This window comes from Cyprinodon tularosa, unplaced genomic scaffold (assembly GCF_016077235.1).
Source record: "Cyprinodon tularosa strain WSP-4 unplaced genomic scaffold, ASM1607723v1 ctg914, whole genome shotgun sequence".
Lineage (NCBI taxonomy): Eukaryota > Metazoa > Chordata > Actinopteri > Cyprinodontiformes > Cyprinodontidae > Cyprinodon > Cyprinodon tularosa.
In genome coordinates this window covers 83676-98850 of record NW_024039690.1, presented here as the reverse complement: position 1 = coordinate 98850, position 15175 = coordinate 83676, and the positions used below count along the sequence as shown (strand labels likewise).

Here is a 15175-nt window from a genome sequence, read left to right as displayed (position 1 = left end):
GCTGGTTCACTGGAGTCTGCAGGGATGACAGTTCAGTTAGCAATGGACTGATGAGTTATGAGTCTTTAGATATTTCTGAGGAATACCTTGAAGGAGTCCGGGTTTCTCTTTGAGAGAGGAAACTGTTGGGTCCAGAGACTGTTTGTTCAGCAGAGTTCAATAATCGCTTCAGCGTCTTACTTCTGACTTTAAAGGCAGACCTTGATCTGAGTTTCCAGCTCTTAGCCAAGAGCTGCAGGGGAATCCAGAGAAGAGTCTTCAGGTTTGGCTCAGAGGGCAGGCTCGGCAGGTTAAGCTCATCCAGAGCTTCAAGGAGAGACAGGATTCCTGTGAGGCAAAAACAAGGATGAGTTAGAATCTTATCTCATCAAGAGATAGCAAAGATTCTCAGGTTACTAGGCTCAGGTGTTAACCAAACTAGATCAACACTGCGGCGTTGAAGCAAGGTCTGAAAGCAGGTTATATAGTGCAGGTCCTCTGATGATGAGATGCGCCACAGGTGTGTTGGGAGGCTCAGCTCAGGAGGAACCACGGCGCACTCTGCTGGAGGAAGGTGGTACAGCTCCAGATCCCAACACCGTGGTAAAAATAAAATCACACATTTAGAGAATAAAAAACATGAATTAATGTGTCCCACAATTATCGGCACCCCTGATGTTAATACTTTGTACAGCCCCCTTATGCCAGCAAGACAGCACTTAATCTCCTCCTATAACATGTCACTAGATTGAAGAACACAGAGAGAGGGATCTTTGACCATTCTTCTTTGCACAATCTTTCTAGATCATCCAGTGTCCTGGGTCCTCTTGTGTGCACTCTCCTCTTTAAATCGCCCCACAGGTTTTAGATTGGCTTGAGGTCTTGGGACTGAGATGACCATTGGAGGACCTTGATTTTGTGACTGCTGAACCATTTTTGTGTAGATTTTGCCACATGTTTCGGATCATTATTCTGCTGAAAGACCCAATGACGACCCATCTTCAGCTTTTTGGCAGAGGCCATCAGGTTTTCATTTTAAAATATCCTGTTACTTCAAAGCATTCATGATGCCATGAACCCTAACAAGGTTCCCAGGGCCTTTAGAAGAGAAACAGGGCCACAGCATCACAGATCCTCCACCATACTTCACCGTGGGCATGTGGTGCTTTTTGGCATACTCATCTTTCGTTTTACGCCAGACCCACTTAGAGCATTTGTTTCCAAAAAGCTCAATCTTAGTCTCATCTGACCAAAGCATACGATCCCAGTTGAAGTCCCAGTGCCACTTAGCAAATTCCAGACATTTATGTCTGAGTGTTGGTGAGAAAGGGCTTTTTCCTTGCATGCCTTCCAAACAGCTTGTTGGTATGCAGAGAGCTTCTGATGTTTGCTTTGGAGACTTAGTGACCCCAAGATTCCACTCTTTGTTGCAATTCTGTGACAGCAAGCATAGAACTTTTTTTTTACTTCTCGTACCATCCTCCTCACTGTACATTGTGGCAAGATAAACTTGGGACGTCTTCCAGCCATGTTTTTCACTGTTCAAGTTGTTTTAAACATCTTAATGATTCCTCTGACTGTAGATACAGGCAAGTTAAGGCGAGTGGCTATTTGTAACCATTGCTTGACTTATGAAGGTCACATCTGCCTTACTTGAATTGTGTGTTCTCTTGTCTTTGCCATACTGACTAACTAGTAAGAGAATTAGGCCTCTGCTTCAGTGTTGTGCCTGAACGCGTTCATTGAATGAACGTTCATGAACTCGTCGATATTTTGGGCGAACGTGAACTGAACATACTGTATTACTGCCTGGTGAACGTTATTGTGAACTCGTTCATTCTGGTGTCTGTGAACGGCACGCTCTCTCAGTTCAACTCCGTTCAATAGGTTGCCAGATTTCTATAGAGTCCTCCAGGCGAAACCCCGGCTAAATCACACCGTAAACAGGCCTTAATATGTAGCGGGAAAAACACCCAATCTGGCAACACCAGCTACCAGCGTCGTAGCCTACAGCCGCGTGCGTCATCAAAACAAAATGCAGCGTGGAAGCCACAGCAGCATGGAGGCGACCGTGGAGGCGACAAAGCAGCAGTATGATCACTTAAAACAGGTTTATGACCAGGTGGTCGGTGAGGATGATGCCAACAATCTTACATTTCTCTGCAACCTTTGCCCGCCGGCTTTCAGTAAAAAAATCCGCACTTCAGTAACCTTAAATTCCTACCTCAGCCTGGTCCCTCAGTTTGTGTTAGTACAATCTTCTTGAGCGGAGGTCTTCAACAGGGGATCCGCGACCCCTAGGGGGTCTACGGAGGTACTGCATGTGGATCTGCATGGTTAGTTGATATTTTTATATTCCCCCCCTGCATTTTTTTCCCCCACTAATTGAAATGTCTTTAAATACTCATTAACATGAAATCAACAGACTGTAGTAAACAGATAAATGGAGACAAAGGATGTCTTTCAGTCATCAATGCTCACATTCAGAGACACACAGGAGCTCTTTCAAGCTGGACACCGTTTCCTTCACAACAACCAGGAATCAGAATCAGAAAAACTTTAATAATCCCAGGGAGAAATTAATTTCTTTACATTACTCCATCTGTAATAGAGTGACTATAGGACACAATTTCATACAATATATATAAATAGGGGGTCTCGCTCCATCTCGCCATCAGTTTGGGGGTCCTTGGTCTGGAAAAGAAGACCCCTGTTCTTGAGGGTTTTACTATCCATGTAACTTGTTTGTTAAACCTGCCTGGTATAATTTTCCAGGATTCCAGTATTCCTTTTTAGTATGTATTGAAATGGAATTTCAAATGGAAAAAAATATTAAAATAAAAAAAACATTTGCACCTTAAAGACTACTTTCCTATTTTTCTTTTAATAATTACTCATAAAAAAGACCATTCAAGCAGCACATTTTCCTGATGTTTCTGAGAATATACTGTAGGGGTGAAAGCTGCAGCTGCTACTAGTGTGAAGTGAATGGACAGCAACAAAGCATTAAAGCAACAATGGGGAAATGCTGTCCCCTCAATGCTAATGTAAACCCTGGTTGGATAAGGATTCAAAACTGGATATGAAGATGAAATCTGACGCACAGTTTCAGAGTTACAACTGATAAAATAATTGCTGTCTGTGGTTCTACAGTAGGCTATGGTGTAATTGAGCAATATATGAAAAAAAAAGAACTATGAACTAGTTCATTTTTTGGAACTGTGAACTTAGTTCAAAATTTTGAATTATGAACTATGAACTGAACTAGTTCATTTTAAAATGTGTGAACTGAACTTTGAACTAGTTCACGTTGAAAGAGAACTTTCCCAACACTGCTCTGCTTCACGTCATATTTATACCCCAGGAAAACAGAAAGTTGTGAATTACTAGTTAAAAGTTCCTAGATAGCCTAAAAATTTCAGCAACTACAGAAAAATACATGTAAAGGAAATCAATTAAATTTTTTAGCAGAATTTTTAGGGGTGCCATTAATTGTGGGACACATGATTTCATGTTTTTTTTTTATTTTCTAAATGTGTGATTTTATTTTTACTACCAAAGTAATGTACGTAAATAAATGGTTGGATTTATCTCTTTTTTTTGCATCCGGGTTCTTTGTTGTTTAAAAGAAAAGGAGAGTCCTCGACCACATGTTAAACAAGGGTGCCAATAATTGCGGAGGGCATTGTAAATTGCCCCACAGCAAGATGGGTCAGATGATGAAAATGTTGCACAGAGGCAGGAGTAGAAACAGGAGTTTCTTTTGTTGGTTTCACTACATCAATATATTTAAATTTATTATATTTTTTTTAAAGGGGCAAAGTGATTTATTTTACTTAATCTTATATTTTCAGTAAGTGTAGAACTTACAGAGAATGTTTGATCTGTGACCTCACCAGCTTCCGGGATATCCGTGGTGACACGACGGCATGGCAGGAGCACAGAATGAAGTTTGTTTGTTTTTTGGGGTTTTCTCTTGATTGGTAAGAGTAACATAAATGCAGCAGAACAGAGGCAAAAGACTGACAGCACATGGGATTAAACAGCCTTGGATGGATTTTGTTTCTAGATTACTGTATAGAATACGCAGCAGTAGTAGCAGTGGTTGTTTCTGTGATGCTGTCTGATGGAAAACTGACATTTTTAAAACTGGAGTTATGAGCCAGATTGAACAGTGGAACAATCGGGTAAGTGCATGTGTTAAATGTGCATAATCAAGGTGTGCCTTGAGCTGTGAAGAAATAGGAGGGTTTAGAAATAACCGTACAGCCATCTCTGTGAAATAACCAGGCTGTCACAAACACGCCTTAATCAACTTCTCATCTTTTGCAGATTTCTCCGCAGCGTTCTAGTAATGTGTTATGTTTCTTTCCATAACTTAACTATACAGAATAAGCAGAACCCCAGTGGAACGTGACTTAGTTTTTATTCAACATATTTTCCCAGAACACAGTGAGATCTATGCGCTATCATATTCGGTGTTCTTCCACATAGAACACAAAATAGTGCCATTCAATAATCTATTATTTTATCACATACATAACAGTTCCTCCCATCCAGGTTTGACGAACCAAAAATATACTTAGCAAAATGTTGTAATCCAATAAACTGGCTCAAACAGAAACATAACACCTCTTTAGATATTTGCAACACAAAACGGTTATCTACTCTTAACATTTAAACTGCTTCTGTTATAAAGAAACAGATGATCTACAAATTCAGTCTCTGAGGTGCTCTGCGATTTCTCTCAGGATAACGTCTACTTGTTTGACCAGAGTCTATGGTGCTCTGTGTGGAAGATTCCGCTGTTGTCAAACTGGTGGATTCACACGAACCCTGAACCCCAGAAGATGTGGCAAAAGTAAACTCTTCTGAATCTCGAGATGTAGATGTGTCCTCAGGTTGCTCTAGATTTTTGTGGGTCTCCACATCTAGGATCTGATCAACATGTCTACGCCAGACTGAGTTATCTCCAATATTTATGTTGTATGTCAGAGGTCCTGTCTGTGACAGAATTGTGCCAGGCTGCCATTTCTGACTTGGGCATCTATAGTCTCTGGTGAGAACTTTTTGTCCGATCTCAAAAGATCTGGTTTTGTTCCCTCTTGTTTCCACCGGAAAAGGCTGTTGGTCCTCAACATTCTTCCGAATGTCTGGTTTCAACAGATCCAAACGGGATCTCAGATTTCTTCCCATGAAAAGCATTGCAGGCGTTTGTCCAGTTGTTGCATGAACGGTGTTTCTGTAAGCCAATAAAAAGTTGTCGATTTTCAATTGCAGAGGTCTCCCCTCTGTCCGGCTGGCTTTCATGGACCTCTTGAATGACTGAATGAACCGTTCAGCTTGCCCATTCGTTGCAGGGTGATACGGGGCTGAAGTGATATGTCGTACACCATTGTTCTTAAGAAAACACTGGAACTCTTCTGCAGTGAACTGTCGACCATTGTCACTTACAAGCTGATGAGGCAGGCCTGGCGGGCAAAAAGTGACCTCAGGGCATTGATTGTGCTGCTTGTTGTTGCCTGCTTTACAGGAAAAATTTCTGGCCACTTTGAGTGAGCATCCACCACAATCAAGAACATTTGGTCCATAAATGGTCCAGCATAGTCTATGTGGATGCGTTGCCAAGGGGTGGATGGCCACTCCCACCTGTGCACTGGTGCTGGCTGGGGCTGGCGCAGTGTCTGCTGGCAACCAATGCAGGACTTAGCCATGTCCTCTATTTCACAGTCTATGCCTGGCCACCAAACATAGCTCCTAGCAAGACCTTTCATCTTAACCACCCCCAAATGTCCATCATGAAGTGAATTCAGCACCCTTTTACGTAGTAGGGGCGGTATTATGACACAGGTTCCCCACATTACACATCCTTGGGAAACCGATAGCTGGTCTTTGCGGCTGAAGTATGCAGAGAACTGAGTGTCAATAGAATATGGCCAGCCATTCACAGTAAAATCATATACTTTGGACAAGATTGTGTCCCGACTTGTTTCTCTTTTTACCTGAGCACTTGTCACAGGCAGAGGTTCCATTTGTGAAATGTGAAACACAGTTTCTGGATCAGTAGTTTCTTTAGTGGTTTGAGTTTGTGGAAGGCATGAAAGTCCATCTGCGTTTCCATGCAGTTTTGTCCCTTTAAATTCAATGCTGTAGGTGTGTGAGCCAAGGAACAAAGCCCATCGCTGGAACCTTGCTGCAGCCATGGTTGGCACACCTTTCTGAGGGTTAAAGATGGAAACCAGTGGTCGGTGGTCTGTGACCAGAGTGAAGTGTCTTCCGTATAAATATTGATTGAACTTCTTCACTCCCCACACTAGACTTAGTGCTTCTCTGTCTATTTGCGCATAATTACGCTCTGCTGCATTCAGGGACCTTGAGGCAAAAGCGATTGGTCGTTCCACTCCATCAGGCATTCTATGAGATAGGAACAGCACCGATGCCATATGGAGAGGCATCACATGCAAGGCGAAGAGGAAGATTTGGGTCAAAGTGTGTTAGCACTTCCTCTGATGTAATGAGCTGCTTAGCACTATTAAATGCTTTTTCACAGTCTTTTTTCCAGTTCCACTTGACATTTTGTTGCAACAGTGTGTGTAGCGGGTGCAGGACATGTAGACAGGTTCGGCAGAAACTTGTGATAATAATTTAAGCCTAAAAATGAGCGTAATTCGCTGACAGTTTTAGGCTCAGGTGCCTTCAAGACTGCTTCAACTTTGTCTTTGGTTTTGTGGAGTCCATACTTGTCAATGCGATGTCCACAATACTCAATGGCATCTTTAAAGAACTCACACTTTTTCCTGTTCGCTCTCAGTCCATATTTTTCTAACCTTGCCAGGACAGCTGCTAGGTTAGCTAAATGTGTTTCTTCATCAACACCTGTGACAATAATGTCATCCAGAAAACATTGTGTTCCTGGAATGCCCTGTAGAACCTGATCCATAGCCCGTTGCCACACTGCAGGAGCACTGGCGATACCAAATACCAGTCGGTTGTATTGGAATAGGCCTTTGTGAGTATTTATCACTAGATATTTCTTGGCTGCCTCTTCCACTTCCATCTGTAGGTAAGCTTGGGCGAGGTCAATTTTTGAAAAGTGTTTGCCACCAGCCACTGCAGTGAATATGTCTTCTATCCGCGGAAGTGGGTACTGATCTACGCGGAGTACTGGGTTCACTGAAACCTTAAAATCACCACAGATTCTCACGCTGTCGCCTGTTTTCTTGCTCACTGACACTATTGGTGTAGCCCAGTCTGACCATTCCACCTTGGTGAGTATTCCTTGCTCTTCCAAGCGTTGCAGCTCTGCTTCGACTTTGGGTCGTATAGCATATGGTACAGGACGAGCCTTGTGAAATCTGGGTTTTGCATCATCAGCCAGTATGATCTGTGCTTTAATATTTTTCAGAGTGCCAATTCCTTCTTTGAACACAGGAGCATGCTCCTCAATTATTTGTTTCAGTCTTTCCTCCACAGAACTTGCACTCAGGTCAGGTGCCAGTCTCATGGATTTTATTTCTTTCCAGTTGAGTTGGAAGTGTTTCAACCAGTCACGTCCAAATAATGGGACACCTCCATTTTTCAGAACATAAAGTTCAAGGTTGCATTTGTTTTTCTCATATTCCACTTTCACTTTTATTTTTCCCAAGGGACTTATTCTTTCACCTGTGTATGTTTTTAGTTTCACTGAGGTGTGCTTTAATTTCAGATTTGGGAACTTCTCTCTGTAATCATCATATGAGATCAGTGAAAGGGCTGACCCAGTATCCAGTTCCATCTGTAATATAACCCCTTGTACTTTAGGAGTGAGCCATATAGCATCTTTATATTTCTTCTTGTCTTGCATTGTATGCAGCTCCAGGCATGCCAAATGCTCCTGAGAAGAAGCTGAGTCTGTCTCATTTAATTCATGCAGTTTCCTGTCTTTGTTCCACGTTTTGTTTTTCTTAAATTGTTTTGATCTGCACATTTTCTGTATATGTCCCTTTTTGTTGCACTGGAGACATTATTTATCCTTAAACCAGCAATTAGCGGCATTATGTGACTTTTTGCCGCATCTGTAACAGGTCTCTAATTTATCATTAGGCTGCGCACGCATTTTATTGACAGAACATGGCTCCGTGAATTTTTCTTGAAGCTCTCCTGCATCTTTTGCTGCAGTTTCCATGGATATAGCAATTTCTAATGCACGTTGCAATGTCAGATTATCCTCTGTGAGGAGTCGTTTCTGTGTGCTTTAATTGTGCAGCCCGCAGACGAAACGGTCTCTCAGGGAATGTGACAGCCCCTCCCCGAACTGACAATGCTCCGACAGCCGCCGAAGCTCCGCGATGTACTCCGAAGTGGACTCTGTTTTTAACTGATTCCGTTTATGAAATCTGAATCGTTCGGCGATGACAAGGGGCTTTGGTTGGAAATGTTTTTGGAGAACCTCTGTGATCTCCTTAAAACTTTTGCTTGCCGGTTTGTCCGGTGTAATGAGGCTACGCAGCAAGTTATACGTTTTCGCCCCCATTACGCTCAGTAACACGGCGACTTTCCTCTCATCCTCTACTTTGTTAGCCAGACAGTACTGTTCAACTCGCTCCATTTATGTTGTCCAGTCCTCTGTGCCGTTTTCAAAAATGTTCATTTGTCCTACGCCTCCCAACATTTTTGGTGTGGTGCTCGTTACTCACTTTCTTTCTGTAGATCGTTAGTTAGCGAGCCACGTTAATGTCCAGACGGAGGATTTTTTTTTCTTCTTTTCTTATCTTTCTGTTGCTTCCAAGGCTTTCCCCCTCTCTGTCGTTACATGCACATCGGGGATCAGTTTAAACCTCGTCGCCAGTTTGTTATGTTTCTTTCCATAACTTAACTATATAGAATAAGCAGAACCCCAGTGGAACGTGACTTAGTTTTTATTCAACATATTTTTCCAGAACACAGTGAGATCAATGCGCTGATATCATATTCAGTGTTCTTCCACATAGAACACAAAATAGTACCATTCAATAATCTATTATTTTATCACATACATAACATAATGTATTTTCCTCATGATGGTTCACCTTGCAGGTACTTTGTAAGATAGTTCACCTGTGGCTTCCTTGAGTAGCCAGCTGGCAGCTTGTAGCTATACTCTGAGCGAGTAGATTGGTCCGCTTGGCTGATAGAGCTGTGCTTAAAGCTGCATCCATGTCAGCATGTCATGTACAATGTGGTAATAATAATAGTATGCCTACACAGGTTGGAAGACTGATTTGTTCTCATCCTCAGATATAGTTCCATGCTAAAATATTAAGGTGAAAGTCATCATTACTGTATAGCCAGCTTCCAACCCAACTGTGAGAATAGATTAACGTCAAAATATATTTTAATCGCCTTATAAGGGTCCGGCATAAACGCAACACATTAACGCCGATAACAGCCCTTCTAGTCCATCTATACAGATAAGTATCTTGGTATTATTAGCTTTTATTTTCAAGAAAGCCTAAACCCTAGGAAAGGATCAATCAATTTCATCCAAGTCTATGATCAAACGCGACAGTGGCTCTTTTTGAATAACTGACAGGAAGCTGTACAGCTCACAGTTTTCAAGACAATAACTGATTACTTTATAAAACCTTCCAGAGCAACAGCCTGTGTGAGAACAATAAAGATAAGTTATTCAGACAAAGCAAAGTCTAAAGGTAAGTGTGAGGTAGACTTCCTGAGATTAATCTGTCTGCTTCATGATAAACGTAGTCAAACAAAAGAATAAAACTGCAAATGGATGTCAGAAAGTAAAGTTTAGATATTTCCACAGCTGAAATACTGCAGTTTCACTCCTTATCTTCACCTCCAGTAAATTGTCTCCTGAAACCTTTGCATCTCTATTTTGTTATTGTATTACATTGAAACTTACAAGTGAAATATCACCATATAAAAGACTTGGTTGTTTGGTTTGTCATTTGCCCTTGATTATTTGCACTCACTATTTCAAGTTAATCTAGCTCAACATATGGAATTAAAACAGAGGCAAAAATACAATGGAAGTAAAAGGTCAGCAACAAAACAATCCACCAGAGTCTGAACTATGAACAACTTATTCTCTGATTGATTATTTCTGTAAAACAGTTCACCTTGTCATGTTGGCTTTCCGGGATCTAACCCACATGCAGAATACTCAGAGGCAGGGAAAAAGTTCACAAAGTTTATTGAATGTGAATCACTATAATTAACAACAATTTCTGGGATAACTGGGTCTGGGTCTGGTCACGACTGGTTTTCACTGCAGAGAGGGACAGATTGGTTAGCAGGCTTTCAGTGAACTAGCAGGTTGGGTGTTAGCAGGTCTATATGGGTGAGAAAGGACTGGTGAGAACGGGCTTGACATGGGATACATGGAAGGTCGGGTGGATACGGAGTGAGGGTGGCAGATGCAGGCGGACGGCAGATGGGTTGATGATGGATGCAATCTTGTAGGGATTGATGAACCTAGGGGAGAGTTTACGGGACATGGATCTGAGTGGAATGTCACGAGTTGATAACCAGACCTGTTGACCGGGTGAATAGATGGGAGCTGGACATCGCATGCGATCGGAGTATTTCCTATTCTGAGCCGATGTTCGGTTTAGTGCTGAAATGGTCTCTTTCCAGAGCCTCTGGCAGCGGCAAATGTGATGGTGAATGGAGGGTACGGAGATTTCTCATTCATCTTCAGGAAACAGGGGTGGTTGATAGCCTAGGGAGACTTGAAACGGAGACAGACCAGTAGCGGATGAAATTTGAGTGTCGTGAGCGTACTCAACCCAGGGGAGGAACTGACTCCAGTCGGTAGGATTGGTGGTCGTCAGACAGCGAAGGGTGGATTCCATTTCCTGGTTCATACGTTCAGTCTGCCCATTGGACTGAGGATGATAACCTGAAGACAACGACACTTTGGTGTTCAGAGTTTAGCAGAAGTGTTTCCATACCTGAGAGGTGAACTGAGGACCTCTATCAGAAAGGATTTCCTGGGGGATGCCATGGAGTCTGAAAACATGTTTGACCAACAGTTGAGCCGTTTGGAAGGCTGTCGGGAGCTTCCTGAGAGGGACAAGATGGCATGTTTTAGAGAAGCGATCTATAATGGTGAGGATAGTTGTCATACCCTTTGAGATTGGCAGGCCGGTAACAAAATCCAAAGCAAGGTGGGACCAGGAACGAGAAGGAACAGGCAACGGATGCAGAAGACCTGATAGAGGCTGATGAGAAGGTTTGTTTCTAGCACAAACTGGACATGCTAGAACGTATTCCTTTACGTCTCTATGATGGGACGGCCACCAGAAATGACGAGTAATTAGGGCAATAGTTCTGCTCACACCAGGATGGGCAGAAAACTTGGCAGAATGCATCCAGTGAATCAGACGAGATCTGATGGAGGTAGGTACATACGTCCGATTGGGCGGTCCATTTCCAGGGTCAAGTTCTGAAGCTTGGCCTTCTTTAATCAGGTCGGTGATCTCCCAGGAAACGGCTGCCACCGTACAGCTGGCAGGTAGGACGGATTCAGGAGTTTCGGGCTTGTCAGATGAGTACAGGCGAGAGAGAGAATCAGGTTTGACATTCTTTGAACCAGATCAGATTCTCAGGAATTCAGATTGAAGCGGGAGAAGAACAGAGACCAACGGGACTGACAGGGATTTGATCTTTTAGCTGATTGTATGTATGACAGATTCTTGTGGTCGGTCCATACCAATACAGGATGTTCTGCGCCCTCTAGCCAATGCCGCCACTCTTCCAGTGCGAGTTTGATTGCCAGAAGTTCCCTGTCACCGACATCATAATTTTGTTCAGCTGGAGAGAGTCTGCCGGAGAAAAAGGTGCATGGGTTAGTTTTATGATCAGAGTCCGATAGTTGTGATAAAACTGCTCCCACTCCAGAATCAGATGCATCCACCTCCAGGATAAATTGTTTGGAGGGATCAGATTGGATGAGAATGGGTGCGCTGGAAAAAAAAGCCTTTAGCTTTTTAAATGCGGTGTCAGCCTCTTCAGACCAGTGAAACGTTCTCTTGACGGATGTCAGGGCAGTGAGAGGCTGAGCTGTCTGGCTGTGATTCCTGATGAAACGTCTGTAAAAATTAGCAAAGCCCAAAAACCTCTGTAGCCGCTTGCGGTTCTCGGGGGTAGGCCAGTCCAAAACCACCTTAATCTTGTTTTCGGATGGCTTCACCTGCCCGCCCTCAAGCACGAATCCTAGGAAGGTAACAGAGGGTTGGTGAAACTCACATTTTTCAGCCTTGACAAAGAGCTTATTTTCCAGAAGCCTTTGGAGAACCAAACAAACATGTTTCTTATGATCAGACAGATTCTTGGAGTAAATCAGGATATCGTCAATGTAGACGAAGACAAAAATGTTGGGGAAATCTCTCAAAACATCGTTAACCAGGGCTTGAAAACAGGTAGGAGCGTTAGTCAGACCAAAGGGCATAACCAGGTACACGAACTGGCCTAGAGGAGATTTAAAAGCCGTCTTCCACTCATCTCCCTCTCTGATTCTGAGGAGATGGTAGGCATTTCTTAGATTAAATTTTGTGAAAACAGTGGCCCCTTGAACAGGTTCAAAGGCGGATGCGAGCAGAGGCAGGGGGTATTTATTCTTAATGGTTATTTGGTTGAGTCCTCTATAATCAATACAGGGCTAGAGAGATCCATCCTTCTTGCCTACGAATAAAAAACCGGCACCGAGAGGAGATGAGGAGGGCTGAATAATACCGGCGGCTAAAGACTCATTAATATACTTCTCCATGGTTTCTCTTTCAGGCTTGGAGATATTAAAGAGTCGACTACTGGGAAGTGGAGCCCCAGGTAAAAGGTCAATGGCACAATCGTATGGTCTGTGAGGAGGAAGTGACAAAGCACTGACCTTACTGAAGACGGGCGCTAGATCATGGTAGTCAGGAGGTACATTGGATAAATCAGGTGGATCAGCTTCCTGATGACTGGCTGGGGAGTGAATAGAAGGAGCTGCAGAGCGGAGACATGAGACATGGCAGGAGGCAGACCAGGACTCAATGTGTTTCTTAGCCCAATTGATGTGTGGGTTGTGACGCTCCAGCCACTCATACCCTAGAACTAGAGGAGGACAGGCAGATGGAAAAAAAAAAGGAAACTGTCTCTCTGTGGTTACATGAGATCAGCAGTTCAAGTGGCTGAGTCTGATGAGTTACTTGAGGTAATCTCTTCCCATCAAGGGCTGAAACTCTGAGAGGACTCTTCAACTGAGTGATCTTGATGTTAAGTTGTTGAACCAGGTTAGAGTCAATTAAGTTTCTCTCACAACCACAGTCAATGAAGGCGGATAAAGTGAGAGATTGATCCGAGGTAAAAAGAGTAGCAGGTAACAGCAGATGAGGAGATTTTTCAGACTGCAGATGGTCCGCTAGACTCCTAATATCCTCTGGCGGACCCCGGCTTTTACCTTAGCTGGGCAGGTTGAAACGAAGTGGCTGGGTTCTCCACAGTACATGCACAGGTTCCCCTTAACTCTCCTTTGTCTCTCTTCTGTCGAGAGTCTGGTGTGACTGATTTGCATGGGCTCGACTTCAGAAACCTCTGTGGGTGGAGAGACATGATGAGTTTTACAAGGAAAAGCAGAAGCAGGCTGATTTCGGCTCCTAGATCTGGAGTCAGGTTCAGAGGACAAGGAACAAACAGACGTAGTATTAAAGGTTTTTGCGGGGACAGATGCAGAACAAACGTGAGTTCTTACTTTAGATCTTTGTCTGGCTCGCAGCCTATTATCCAGAAGAATAGATAATCTTATTAGATCCTCCAAGGTCACTGGTTCGTCTATAGTAGCCAGTTCATCCTTTATCGTTTCATCTAGAGCCTTGAAATAAGCGCTTTTAAGCGTGGGTTCATTCCATCCGGAAGCAGCAGCCCTGACCCAGAAGTCAATCGAAAAATCGGCTACAGACCTATTTCCTTGTTTGAGGTCTAATAAACCACGTGATTCAGTACATTGGTCCGAGTCATGGTTAAAAACTAGCGAGAATTCCTTTAAGAATTCCTCAAATGTGCAGGAAAAACTGGATTCTGACAGAAATCGACCCTCTGCCCAATCAAGGGCTCTTCCAGATAACTGAGATATGATAAAGGCTATTTTTCTCTTGTCGTTGGGAAAACTGGCAGGAGAGTGTTCAAGAATCAGCTTACATTGAAAAAGAAATCCTTTGCACTTACTTGGTAAGCCAGAGAATTTCTCCTGGAAGTGAGGGGCGGAATTAGCCTCCGGAACCTGAAGTTGAGCTGGCTCCGCTCTGGGAGTAGCTTCACGGAGATAGCCGGCAAACTCCTGCAAAGTTTGGTTGGTTTGATCAAGTCGGACATTAAACTCACGGAGAGCGGTGTCATGGCCTTGGATGAGTGCTCCTTGCTGGTCCAAAACCCTCCGGAGTGTGTCTGCTGGGTTAGCTTGTTGGCCAGAGTGTTCTGTTATGTTGGCTTTCAGGGATCTAACCCACATGCAGAACACTCAGAGGCTGGGAAAAAGTTCACAAAGTTTATTGAATGTGAATCACAATAATGAACAATGATTTCTGGCATAACTGGGTCCGGGTCTGGTCACGACTGGTTTTTACTGCAGAGAGGGACAGATTGGTTAGCAGGCTTTCAGTGAACTAGCAGGTCTATACCTGATCAGAGATGAGCAGAGCGGTAGAAGGGGGGAACCAGGAGGGTCCAGAGGCTGAAGGCAGGCAGAGGCAGGGCAGAGCAGATAATCTTACTGAGCAGGTTCAGAGCTTCTCTCTCAGCTCTTGCTGAGAGCGGGCAGGCAGGTTTCAGACTGAGTTGAATTTCCAGGGTTCTTCTGAGAACAGACAGCTTGGTTTCACGCTTGAGAAACCCTTCCAGATCTTCAGGTTTCCAGGCAGGTTCTTCCTGAGAAGCAGAGAGGACAAAAAGCAGATTAGGTTCAGGCTTCAGGGGAGTCGGAGATTCAGACAGGCAGGTTGGCTCAGGTTCGCTAACGATAACTGGCAAACACTCTGGCCTCGGATTGTAGCTCTGCCCCTCCTTAAATGCTTGTCTCTCTGATGAGCTCATGAGCCGCAGGTGTGGGGGTCAGCTTCAGCCCCAGGAGACCTAGAACCCCCTCTGCTGGAGAAAGGTGGACAGACCTCCAGATCCCAACACACCTGAATTATGGATTCATCTGAAATCAGACTGATCCCTGCTGGGCCAAAAAGTG

General features: G+C 43.7%; 1 protein-coding gene across 2 annotated transcripts in view; it reads right to left on the bottom strand.

Annotated features, from left to right (window-relative positions):
* Positions 1-15175, bottom strand: part of LOC119776152 (NACHT, LRR and PYD domains-containing protein 3-like) — a 36926-nt gene that overhangs the window by 18316 nt on the left and 3435 nt on the right. The gene's annotated exons all lie outside the window — the stretch shown is intronic.